This window comes from Cephus cinctus, unplaced genomic scaffold, assembly GCF_000341935.2.
Source record: "Cephus cinctus unplaced genomic scaffold, Ccin1 Ccin1_scaffold0880, whole genome shotgun sequence".
Taxonomy (NCBI): Eukaryota; Metazoa; Arthropoda; class Insecta; order Hymenoptera; family Cephidae; genus Cephus; species Cephus cinctus.
The window spans coordinates 94,018-104,245 of record NW_014333462.1 but is presented as its reverse complement, the minus strand read 5'-3'; the positions used below and the strand labels follow the sequence as shown (position 1 = coordinate 104,245).

Below are 10,228 nucleotides of genomic sequence, written 5' to 3'. Positions count from 1 at the left end.
AGAGAGAGAGAGAGAGAGAGAGAGAGAGAGAGGGTCAGATCGCAAGCAAGTGTGGCCAATCTGTTCTGATAGATTTGCATAGGGAAATTTAAACGGCGAAGATCGCTTAGTTTCTCGCTTTCGGATTGGCTGATGTTTCGAACTTTGGAAACGACCCTGAATTCCCATTGGCTGATTTTATCCTACGGGAAGAACTGGGTAAAGAAATAAGGAGCGAAGTGCTGTTTTTCTCTTATTTAAACCCCACCCACCCCTCCCTCCCCTTCGACCCCTCTCGTCTTATTACTCGAGTATTCTCGGAGACTCGAAAAGTGGTGAGAGTTATTTTTAATCTTCGAAAACCCCCATGTCTCTCTTCACCCTTATTTGTAGAACGCTCGATTGAACGCCATATTGAAAGTTAAAAGACGAGAATGGAATTATTACGAGATCCCTCGAATATTATTACGGCTCAACCTTACCCACTTTCCTTCTCTTCGATTAAAAGTTTCGATTTAATTTTTGCAAAAAATTTTTTTTCATACTTACGTCACGAAAACAATAATTAACGCCCTCGTATTTATATTCTGTCCTTATTATTCGAAATATTATTGCGAATCGAATTTATCGTATATTTTTGATATCGCTGTAAATTATGAAGATTTTTTGGTCTGATTAAAACTCTTGATTATTAAATTTTTATCTTTCTTAATTGACAAAGTTTTAAACTACTTGTGCATTTATTAGGGAGATTATAAGAATATATTGTGTCTAATGTTCATTACTTCGCTTTGACGCCATATAATGAGGCTGTAGCTACAGTGACCTGTATAGGGTGACAAGATTATTTTGAATTTCATAAATTTTCGTTATTTGCCCTCAAATAGTTGTTTTTCTTTTTCGCGGAATTAACATACCGAAATGGATATCCGGATTCTTAATAGGTATCTATATGCTTCTTACCACCCGCAGCTCCTGTCTTGTTTCATTTCACCCCGAGTAACCTTCGTGTATTAAATTACGTGAAGTCTGGGTATAAAAGACCTGACGAGCCTCACAAATCGCCATTTAAAACGTCATGAAATACTGGCCACGCGCATTAACTCGCTTTTCTTTACCATCGAGATGAAAGGACGTCGGAAGTAATTTCGTTAACAGATTGAATATGCTAATGCCACCCGGTACATGATTAAAATTAAATTATAAGCTATTCATAACGAGATACAAGCCTTATATTTCTCTGTGATTGCATTAAACGTGCAGCGATCGGTCAAGTCCGAATTGAATTGATAAGAAATTATAACTCGAGTGAATATTATTATTAGAGAATAATAGAATTACGTAATTTGAATATTCAATTCATCTTAAAATGAATCCCTAGTATACACGGGGTAAATGCTATTAAAGTACTGCACAATTAAAACCGAAAGTGGTTTAAAGGAAATTACAAGGGGATAAATATTTTTGAAAAATCCAAACACGATCTTGTATAATTTTTGTGACTTAGAAATACCCTGATTATCAGTATCCCTGTATTTTTTGATTATTGAAAAATTTTTTATTATTGAAACATTTCTTAAATATAATTAAAATCGTTACCTGCAGCCATTACCTCTTGGCACGTTTTCCAAATTTTCTTACAAAATTTCTAATGATACGGTTGCCATGTGAAAATTTGGATTTCACTATAAAAAGGGAAAATACAAATTTCGTTGGTTCACCTAAATACCATATTCTGCACAATCCACGCTTGGAATTCGTGACAGGGACCCAACTCCCCCGTCTATTCTGTGGACACATACTATACCTACATGTCACTACAGTATAGTACAACGTTTAGGGGTGGTCACTATACCTTCTATGTACATATACTATATCGCGTGTACGCATATATAGTGTGTGCATGCTCTACGTGCTGTGTGATGTCTACTACGTGTCCTGCACCGTCCCGTACGTCGTGCCCCGTGCGCCGTACACGTTTGGCTAAACTCACGTCCGTCAAACTAGGCATTCGAAAAACTAATGATTCGACGTTGCTCCTCCCACCTGGACCTAACCTACATAAAACCCAAAAGGTTATTTCACGCGTCCGACGACAACCCACCCCACCACTGGCACATACCCTGCTAATGCAAATAAAAATTCGCATTCCTTTTTTTAACAGCCGCATTTAACGGGGCAGTGAATCCACCAAAGGTATTCACAGCTCTGAAGGGTAGTTTACAGCATCCGAATGCTTCCACGAAAATTGAGGTTAATTCACCGTTTTTAATGCCCGAGCTGAGCCTCGCCCTAGGATTGCATAAGCAGCAACCCTTATCAATGAAATTTCAAAGATAACGAATTTTTTTTTTTTTTCATCCCTTAATTTTGCATCCCCAATTTTTTTCTTTCATTCAACATTTAGCACATTTTCAATTCAATTTTAAAAAAAAATATATATATAAAAGGGGTTGTTCAGGGTTGCCCCGTTATCTTACCAGACTCTATGGCGGAATGCACTCGAATTAATTTTCAAAATTTATTAAGGGCTCGTTCACGGTACCGATCTACAATCTACCACCTCTACGCCTCCCGCTCCTGGGTACCCAAGTTTCTCCCATTTTTATCAACGGCACGATAACGCCTTAATGGCCGCGCGACACGCCACTGCTTACATTGCAATTTACATTCGCGTCGATGTATTTCGTAGCCGTGCGATTACGATAGCGTGAGTCGGCCTCGATGCGCTCGTATATTTATTTCCTGGTACGATATCCTCTGGGATTGAAACATCACGATTCCGCTACCACCGTAATGCTCGTTCTGCTTTCCGCGATAAATCCATCGGAATCACGGCTTCTTTTATTTTTTTTTATTTTATTTACTTTTTTTTTTCTTATACATCGCATCTCCGATCACTGCTGGACGTTAATAGCTAGGTCCAGATACGTCCTGGATAATGCGTGAATCTTCGCCGCGTACCTTATTCCCGCTCGCCAACTCCTCGAATTACCATTTACGGGATAGATCTATAGATATAGTTATGTATACGTATCACAGTTATATATATATATATATATGCATCTATTTGAATCTCATTGATCCATTACATTATTTATATGATAATTAGCTCGAATGATTGATCGATGGATGATTTATTCAAAATTTGAATGTAGCTATATGTATGTATATATGTATATATATATATATGTGTGTATGGAAAAGTTTACCTACCCCCGTTGTGAGAATAATGGTGGATACTCCACGTTGTACGGGTAGGTATGTGTATATATGTATATATGTCTACCTGCTCGCCCATCCAACTGGAGAATCTTGGGATTTGGTGGAGGATCCGTTGTCTGATTTATAACCTTGTCTTGGATTTTGGGTGTGATTCCTGTGGCAACCCTTGCTGATCCCCAGGGCACTGAAATTCATAGGGACGTAAATACTAGGGTCACGCGTTCAGCCGGAGACAAAAGTGGATTTGAAATTGTACGTCGTCTGATTCTGGATCGGCGATTGGCACGTGACTCTTGTTGATTCTGTTGATTCGGCTTTGCGCATTTGGACGTTGACGTAAATAATGCCTCAGGGAGGGACTTGCAATTGGCTCGAATTTACACAGTCGAAAGTGTCCCGGGCGATTGCTACCATTGTTTGACTCGATGGGAATTTTATTTTTTTTCAAAAATCACCTGGCTCCTATTTGGCACATTGAGGTAATCTTTGAGGTGTATATGCGTACACTACGACGGATTTCGATTTGGTTATTTAGGAAGGGTGTGATTGAAAAAAATTTTTTTTATACTGAAAATCAAATTTATTTAATCGTTTTATCGATTGAATTATCATAAATATTTTTTTCTATGAGACGGGTGAAGGAAAAAATTTTCAAAGGGATCTAATTTTTATCGATCGCTTTTACGCAATAAGGGATGCAAAATTATACGAAAATTCGCGTACCTCGGTCAATGGCCAATGAAAAGCGTTTTCCACACGCGAGAAAGTATGTCCGTCCACGAGGATACAAAAGCTCCTCGACCCCCAACTCCCATTTTTATTCCACCCCTCGGTACTCGGCGCGTCGAAAGTAGCGTCCTCGACGTAGTCAGTGGCGCCGCGACGCGTTGAACATTCTGTGAATATTTAAAAGCCGTTCCTCCCCGTGAAAGCCATGTACTTTTATTACCCAATACTCTTTTATTCTTTAATTCTCTCTTTTTTTTTTTCACATCCATCCCGCACTAGTCTATCTCAGCTGACATAAATTCTTTTTGAATTTCACCACTGCGCTTTACAGTGGACTCGAAAGAAAAATTTTCAAAAAAAAAAAAAAAAAATTAAAAATTCCATTCGACTCTCGCGAACGTGCATGAAATGTAAAATCAGTACAATTTTCCCAACCAAATTTCACGCGTGACTGGAAAGTTGTAAAAAATGTAAATTTTGTGTAAAAAAATTTTGTTCACTCTTTTTTATTCATACTCGATACCAACGTCCCACCCGGTATGCATTTCCTAAAAGTTTTCGCCACTCCAATAACGATCTATTCTCGTTATACCGGGAGATCGCGCTTTGCCTGCACGAAGGATCGCGTGTCTCGAAGACTCGAGCTATACTCTGTTCGTAGAAAGTTCCAGGTGAAGTCGTGGGTAGACGAGGGCAGGGCGACTCGCGGTGCCCCGATGCCCGGGGCTCGGTGTCATGGCCCCAGGAACAATATAACTCTGCGACATAAAGGCCGCCTTGAGTCCTTCAATGCAAATGTGCTCCACTTGGTGTGATTTATCATGCTGACAAATAGTTCCATATGAAATTGCGTTTGAAATGCGACGCATTTCGGAGCACGGCTTCCGGCTCGAGCTTTATCTTCTCAGGACGAAAGGACCCTGGGAACTTTGCGAGAAAAACAGACTGGAAGAAAAAAAAAGTCTCATTGCGAATCCACAATCGGCCATGAGGATAAGCAGGAAGAAGAAACTCGATTATCCTTCGAGTTGCATCACGTATGCATAATCTTGAGGACGTTACCCACGCATGCAGTTACAGATGGAGCTCGTGACGTCACGCGACACGTAAAATCGCGGAACGTTGGGAGTTTGAAAAAAAAAAAATTTTTTTTTCTCCCCAAAGAATTTTGACCAAAAATATTTCGACGAGACAAACAAACCCTTAGGCTAATTACTGCTAGCAGCAGGTTACAAATAGGTTCGGTGCTTCTGAGTAATGCTTTTGCGGGCTTCCAGTAACGCCCTTCTTCTTTGGCTCTTGGTTATTTAAACTTTCAGCATTTCATTTCCATGGCAATGGCAGCGCAGGAGAAATATACGTATACCAGGTCCACGTTGCCCCACTCTCGTGCAGCCTTATTGCGTGCTTTAGAAATACTCGGGCTCTTTCCTGGCACTCGCTAATATAAAGTGCCCTCGATCATTAAGTCATTTAAAGGAGAACGAGGTTTCGTTGTCTCGTTAAAAACTGGCAACAAGTTGCTGTCTCTTTTATCACTGTCGTTTAATCAAGCAAAGTCACAGGGAGGAGTTGTAATCATAGTAAAACTTTTGGCCGCGCCAGGAAGGCACGAGACCTCGAAAGGCAATATATATGTATATCCAGTGGAAAAAAAAAAAAAAAAAAAAAAAAAAAGTTGGTACCTGAAAAATTGGTGACTTTATTAAAAAAGACGAGATTAACGACGTCACCGCCTAGACAAGTAAATAATGTCTTTCGCTCCGCAAGGAAATCACGCTCGTTGTCCCAAGTGGTAAAACTTTCAAGGTGCAGTGACTATGTTTTTATTAACTTTTCAAGCTCGTCCGGTCCGAGCTGAGCGAAGACTAAATTCTACGAGTCCGAACCGCGACCTTACAACGTCACGCTACATCCCGAACAGCTTTTCGGTTTCTGTATTACGAACGATTATTGGAAATTGGAATTACCATAGACTCGTTCAGGAGTGCTCGTGCAAGTCCCTAATAGGTATAAGCCACTGGAAAACCCTCTTAGCTAGGTACCGTACCCATCATACGTCACGCTAATGCCCAGAAGCTTACGCGAACCAGTCCCTGACTGTTATGGATAATAACGTAAAGGCATTTACGCGAGGCAACGTCACAAATGCAAATTTTTTAAAATGCATTTAAAATTTATGTAAAATTTTTTTTTTTCAAATTTTCCAAAATTTAGTCAAAATTCATTTATCCGTGTATCAAGTGTCCCGCATGCGCACAGTCTACCCACGGCGAATGGTAACTCGCGACGCGACTTGCATGCAAGTCCAATTTGGTGTCATATTTCAGAATGATACTTGCGGTCATAAGTCTGGACCATTCGCCAACTGCATACGAATGCATTTTCCCTGTTGCACTTTGATGCAGTAAAGGACCGAGGCGCGTCCGCGCTCGACTTGGGGATTTTAAGAATTCAAACGGAGACTCCTAGTAATTTCATTCATCTTCCGAGATTATCCCTGGGGACGCTCTGTTTGTTCAGCCAGAGATATATCTTCCTGCTAGACCGAGAATACTTGCATGAATTCATAATATCGAAAAGCTTAGCTAGACCTTAGCCAAGCATGTTGGTAAGAGAGATTGCGTGGTCCGTTGGGCAGGGAACCAATGGAGAGACGAAGACAAAGGATTAAGAGGGAGATGCGCAAGCAAGAGAGTCAAGTGAAGTAAGGTAAAGTAGAAGCGTATAGTAAAGTTTAAGTATGAAAGGAAATGCCAGACACCGGTCGGTAAGGTAGAGCGAGTCCGCAGTATGAAAAGTCGGCAAGTCGCCAGAGTACGGTAGCAGTGGGGAGGGGAAAGAGGGGAAAGAACTTCAGAGAACAACCCCTTACCGAGTGCATAGGAAATGAAATTTTTGCTATCTGCCATTTGGCAGAATACGATACATCCTCTGTATGTATATATGCTGCTAGTTACGTCATAGACGGTTATATCGGAACGCGGAACGAATGGAATTGAAACCGGATGTAATATACGTCGAAGGCCTTACAGAAATTTCTATTGAAAGTTCTTTGAAAAACCGGATACCCTGTATGAATTTTTATTTATGTACAGAATCTCGAGGAGAAATTTTATAGGGTTTTTATAAAGTGAATTAGGAAAAATTTCATTTACTTACTTACTATATATATATATCGTAGTCGCTTTTATCGCATTTGAATTACCCGCCAAATTAAACTTTACTCGTATTGGTCTTTACCTCGGCAATCGAACAACTTCGGGAAAACGATCGAACGTTTCATTACTTGGAACACACGTGTGCTTTGAATCTCAAGTATAAATCACCCTGTGGCCTTTTCCTCGGCTTTAACACCATTGATTATATATATATATGTACCTTGGCTACCGAAATAAGTGAATTCGACTTTGATTGCTCCGATCTCTGCCAAATCGGTAGGATCCGTAGCTGCGTGCCTTTCTGCATTTACTGTGTGCTCTCCAATTATCTGATTTACTCCTGACAGAGCACAGAGGTCCAGGCTCACATGCGGCCAATCGAACGATAGGAAGGACAGGGTGCAGGAAGGAAAACCTATAAGAGAAAAAGTCATATATAGGTATAGCATAGTGTAGTGAAAAATAAATGAAATAGAAATAGGAGAGAATTTCGCGTGGGATAAATAAAGACAGATATACGGAACGCGAGAGATGTTATTTTGAGTGAGGCTGCAGGGGAGGGGGGATGAAACTATTTGAAAAATTCGTAAATATTATTTTCCACGAAACAACGAATATCCTCGAGACTGCCTTTCGTCCGCGAGGAGACTCGTCTCGGAATTTTCGCAGGTCGCGCGCCCATAGGAAAATAAATCGCAAAAGCTCGGAGCCGGAAAGGTGAAATATCGCTGTTTCCCTGAATAACCGTAAATGGCGGTCTGGCCTGGATTCCCTGAGAATAAGGTACTCCGGTATGCCGTGGAGCAGTGCCTAAAAATGGATAGACCCTTTCAGGATTATAATCTCATACATACGAAAGCTTTGTGACTTCGTGCCGGGTGATATGGAGTAAGAGAGAAAGAGAGAAGAAAAAGTATATAGAAAGTACAAGAAGAAAGTGCCGCGGAACACTTTCGGCTAAATGTGTATGCCCCGAGCAAAGAAAAAGAGTCGGGATCAATAATGATGTCTGAGGAAAAATTTTTTTTTTTTCCATTTTTTTTTACACACCCTGTACGTCTCTTGTCTATATGTTATTCTATCGATGACATCTTTCGCACAGGGTCGCAATGTCGGTCTTACCCTGTGGCAAATAATTATATCATTAATAAAGCTACGTATGGTTATACCTTTTATGCAAGCCAGTCATTAAATATCGATTACCTCAGCACACGCTCCGTCCATTACTCGACATTATCCAATCATCGGATAATTATTTTTTATGATAATGGCGTAAAGTGGAATTTACATGAAAAAGAATAAAAAACACATATCTGACATCTGACACAGGGTGCGTCAACTTTATCCATGTTTCACGTATGAAAATACCACTGAACCGTAATTCAATCTTGAAACTTTGATATACGTGAGATTTGCAATTTCCTAAATAACGCCTAAAAAATTATACAGGCAAAATTACCCAGGATCCCTTCGAGGGACCATTGGACGACCCGGAAGTGTCATTAGAGGAAATCGTACGCACGTGGTAAACCAGTGACAAGACTCAGTCCCCCCTTTCAGGACTATTTTTAGTATTTACGTGGATACGTAACAGCGCCGAAGCGCCGGTTGGCAAATTGTGCGATTTGAGTAAAAATCTGAAGCTTAGCCATAGTCGATGGGATTGGAAATAGGAAAATAATAAATTCGTCGCGAGTGGGTTAAGTCGAACAGCTGATTGCAAATAGCGAATGAGGTGTCGGGTAGTCGCGTAATAATTCGTCAGGTGTGGACGACAGCTTTAGCCTGTCTTTTGTATTCCATCGAAGGATCTGAAAGTGGATGAAGCGCGCTGGGTCGTAACGTGAATTGGACCGTGTATGGTGGATCTTAACGTTATCGGTATGACGTGTGACCTATCGACGCCGGGCGTCGGGACGCCCGAGAAAAGGTGGAATTAACTCCATCCGCCCCGGGCTTAATAACGAAGTTACCAACGAGTTTATCAACATTTCACAGTTTCATTCTAGCGCCGGAGTAAACTAAAACATATTCCTTACTTCAAAACTAATCCGAGTTCTTCCGAGTTCGGGAAACTTTGGTCTCGAGACTCGCTCGACTTTCCGATTTCGCCAGGACAACTCCTTCTTCAAATACGGACCAACATCTTCTTATTCAACTTTATTCCTTTTCTCTATCTCTCTCTCTCTCTCCCTTATTCCGCCCTTGTATTTTCCCTTTAACTTTTCCGATTTAGCCACTAACCGACTATTTCACTTGGTTACCATTGTCGGGTTGCATTGCAGTGGAAGTTATTTACGAATTTGAAAAAACTCGAAAAAAAAAGTAGCTACATTTTCATATAATACATGTATACCGGGGCCCGCGTACGGGATATGGCAATAGATACAGTAACCTTGGAGATAATTTAAAAAAATAAAAAAAAATATGAAATAAAAAGAAAATCTTGAAATTACTTCTTTATACTTCCATTAAAGAGAATTTTATATCGATTCCTGGTCGATCCTACAGCGCGCTTCGAAAGTTGTTAAACTTTTTCGATTTACCCCAGCAAACGAGTAGTCGGTCTCAGTCTTGATGCAACTACTGCCAGTAGTACAGTGTACGTGCAGTGTAGGTAAATTTATAATGTTTTATTCAAAAGAATTTTCCTCGTAATATTCCCTTTTTTTTTTCTATCACCATGCAAATTAATTAGAATTAAGTACGAACAGCTTATAGCTGCGCTTTATTACGTTTCTTATAATCGACTCTCGGATGCACCTTTGCAAATTAATGCCGACTTCCTTTCGACGTGTCTAACGAGTCGGGAAGAGTCACAGGAGCGGCAAATTGAACGAAGCGCGTCCCTAATTTTCATAAACAATCAACGTCGACTCTAATGACACAGTGACGTTAGACCTTTTGGCCCTGGGGGGGACTTGTGGAGAAGAGGGGAAGGTCTGGCTATTCAGTCCTAAAGAGGCCTACTTTACCGTTGGCTTTCTCATCCAATTCCGAGTTCACTGTTCAGAAAGTACCAGAGACTCACCACGGTGCTAATTGCATGTAAATTTTTCCACAAGTGTGAATTAAATTTTAGTATGAAACGATGAAAAAAAAAAAAAAAAAAAAAAAAAAAAAATTTAAAAAAA

General features: G+C 40.3%; 1 protein-coding gene across 8 annotated transcripts in view; it reads left to right on the top strand.

Moving 5' to 3' along the window:
* The window catches only part of LOC107271062 (CCR4-NOT transcription complex subunit 6-like), a 330,268-nt gene that overhangs the window by 282,059 nt on the left and 37,981 nt on the right, over nucleotides 1–10,228 (top strand). The gene's annotated exons all lie outside the window — the stretch shown is intronic.